This window comes from Nanorana parkeri, unplaced genomic scaffold, assembly GCF_000935625.1.
Source record: "Nanorana parkeri isolate BGI_ZX_2015 unplaced genomic scaffold, ASM93562v1 scaffold793, whole genome shotgun sequence".
NCBI lineage: Eukaryota > Metazoa > Chordata > Amphibia > Anura > Dicroglossidae > Nanorana > Nanorana parkeri.
The window spans coordinates 217,866-221,226 of NW_017307061.1; the positions used below are offsets into that span (position 1 = coordinate 217,866).

At 41.3% G+C, this 3,361-nt stretch overlaps 1 long non-coding RNA gene across 1 annotated transcript in view; it reads right to left on the reverse strand.

Annotated features, from left to right (window-relative positions):
• Window positions 1-1,913: 1,913 nt before the first annotated feature.
• Window positions 1,914-3,361, reverse strand: part of LOC108793944 — a 13,552-nt gene continuing 12,104 nt past the window's right edge. Inside the window, exon 2 of the long non-coding RNA XR_001941678.1 lies at window positions 1,914-1,990. This is a non-coding gene — a long non-coding RNA (uncharacterized LOC108793944). The remainder of the gene's footprint in view (window positions 1,991-3,361) is intronic.

Genomic DNA, 3,361 nt, shown 5'->3' on the forward strand with positions numbered 1-3,361 from the left:
AGATTGTCCATGCTTCTCCACAAAAACTTGGAATGCAATTATCTCTTGCAATTTGGAGAAGGTGCCAATAATTTTGTCCCGTCCATTTTTGGAGTTTTGCTTGGAATGTGTCAGATTTGGCTTTTCTTCTCTCCACTTTTTTGTGTCATATCAATACAAACAATAGAAATAAACATGAGAATGCCTAAACATTTGTAATTGCAACAATGTTCTGCGCAAAATGGTAAATTAGCTGACAGAAATGCAGGGGTGCCAATATTTTTGGCCATGACTGTATGTATGTATATTTATTTATTTCATTTTTTCATATGTGTCCGTGGGGGACTCCAAAGGGCAAGATGGAAGACTAGGGGTGCATAACCATGACTAGTTGTTAATCCTATAAAATATTAGTAAGCTGTAACTCCCTAACCCAATCAGGCTACCTCCTACTATATCTGCCTTTAGGTGATCCCTGAAAACTCATCTCTTAAAAGGAGAACTATGGGGTTAGGGCTTTTCCCCATAGTTCTCCTTAGGGTAATGGGAGGACACAAACTAGCGTCCTCCCGTCACCCTAAGCTCAGTATACCGAGAGCTACGGCTCGCGGTATACTGAGACGCCGCAGTTTACTGCGAGCTACAGCTCGCGGTATACTGAGACACCGCAGCTGAGGCGGATCCCGACAATTATGTTTGGATCCGCCCAGCTGCGTTAATGGCAGCTGGCTCTGCCTATCTAGAGGCAGAGCCAGATGTACCCGCCCCGTCCGTTCCGCTAGTCAGCGCTGGAGGATCGGACAGGGGAGGGGGGAATCCAGTCCCTCCCGTCACGGCAGAGAGCCATGACAGGATCGAGAGGTGAGCGAACGCCGGTATGTGCTCGCTCACTTCCCGATCTACTGAGCCGACCTGTGACAGTCTCATTGTCACAGGTCAGCTAGAACTATGAGGATGAGTGAAAAGCACTCACCTCATAGTTCTCCTTTAAAAACCATACATCTACTTTTTTAATTAGCTCATTCCTCACAGTTACTACCTTCTGTATCACTTTCCCCTCCTTTACATTGTAACCTCCCACAAGTAGGGCTGTTTTTGTATAGAATTGTATTGTAACTGTACTGTCTCCCCTTATTTTGTAAAGCGCTGTATAATAATAATAATAATAATAATACCAAAACACTACACCTAACCTCCAGTATTTGTTATGATTCGAACACTGACATACACTGTGAATTTTAAACACAGACAGGATACATACAAAATACAAACTACAGCTATTGCCATATACTACTAAGAACAGATCCTGTCACCTATGAAACTTGATTCTAAGGAAAACTGCACTGGTGATTTTCATATCAATTCAAACAGGCTAGTGATGGTTCGGTCAATATATCTGACATTTTAACTGAAACATCTCTGCTATTAATAAAACCTATAACTGAAAAATGTAGAATACAGTTTCTTTCAAGAAGCTGTAAATATTGTAAATATAAAATATTACCACAATAACCAAATCAGCATATTTTATTGATATATAAAACAACTTTTTACCACTCATGTGGTAAAATTATGGATTAAATGTGTCCCAAAGATGCAAAATCATTCTAAGCATGGTGAAATGTATTATCTTAGGATCCTTTATGGACACAAAAACATAACTGCGGCAAGCAGCATTGATTCTGCCTCAACTCAGCACTGCAATAGGAAGGTACAGTTGTTACACGTGTGATATCATCTAGAAATCATACAATGAACCAATCTCTTTCATGATTAGTTGCCATGGGTAATTGCTCTTTCTTCCTTCTAAGTTAATAAAGCTGAAAATAAGCAAATGGGAATAATGGGAATCAAGTTATTGCCATAGGTATGTAAAGTAATGCAAAAAGCCTTACCAAAACGAGGTTCTTCGTTCTCTACAACATCGATTACCCTCCTTGCTACTTTGGCTACTGCTTCTGCTCCTGCCTTCCTTTTTGCATTTATATCTTTATTTTCCTCCATTGCTTACCTAAAACAATAACACCTGAGTTACAGTCTAGCAAATATCTTTAGCAAACATTAAATAAATGTCATTATACAAATACATAATACAAATAGGCCCAATAAAGGACGAAAACGGGAAGCTAGTCACAAATGACAAGGAGAGGGCAGAAGTGCTGAACACTTTTTTCTCCTCAGTATACACTCGGGAGGGAAACGGGTTTGACACACAGGATAAAACTCCCAGTTTAACTCAAAATATACCCCAGTGGTTGACAGAAACCGGGATACAACAAAGACTTAGTCTACTTAATGCAAATAAAGCGTTGGGACCGGACAATATACACCCCAAGATACTTAAGGAACTAAGCGCGGTTATAACTAGACCATTATTCCTCATCTTTAAGGACTCCCTAATGGCTGGTAGAGTTCCAAGTGACTGGCGGAGGGATACGGTAGTTCCAATATTTAAAAAGGGGTCAAGATGCCAACCTGGGAATTACAGACCAGTTAGTCTTACATCGGTAGTTTGTAAACTGTTAGAGGGAATGATTAAAGACCACTTAGTAGAATTCGTTCGGGATAATGACAAAATAAATGACAACCAGCAAGGGTTTAGGAAAGACCGCTCGTGTCAAACTAACCTACTGACTTTCTACGAGGGGGTAAGTAGAGATCTGGATGGAGGGAGGTCTGTGGATGTGGTATATCTGGATTTCGCTAAGGCTTTTGATACGGTACCACACAAACTCTTACTATACAAGCTGAGAGCTATGGGCATAGATGGAAGGGTGTGTACATGGATTGAGAACTGGCTAAAGGAACTGGTACAGAGAGTATCAATAAATGGTGCACTTTCAGACTGGGCTAGTGTCATTAGCGGTGTGCCTCAGGGTTCTGTGCTGGGTCCCATGCTTTTCAACCTGTTTATTAACGACATCGGGGACGGAGTACACAGCGATATCTCAGTTTTCTGACGATACCAAAATTGGGAGGGTAATAGAAACAAACCAAGATAGTGTAACATTGCAGGAGGACCTGGATAAAATAGGGGAGTGGGCAACTATGTGGCAGATGGGGTTTAATGTCGATAAATGCAAAGTTATGCACTTTGGGAGCAAAAATAGGCAAAGGGGGAATACAATTATGGGTATGCCGCTAGTGAAGTCGGAAATGGAGAAAGATTTGGGGGTCATAGTAGACCATAAACTGAATAATAGATTACAGTGCCAGGTTGCTGTACGCAAAGCTAGTAGAATCCTGTCCTGCATCAAGAAGGGAATGTTTTCCAGGGATAGGTCTATAATTTTGCCACTTTACACATCAATGGTTCGGCCTCACCTGGAGTATGCGGTGCAGTTTTGGGCACCGGTACACAAAAGGGATGTCCTTGAACTGG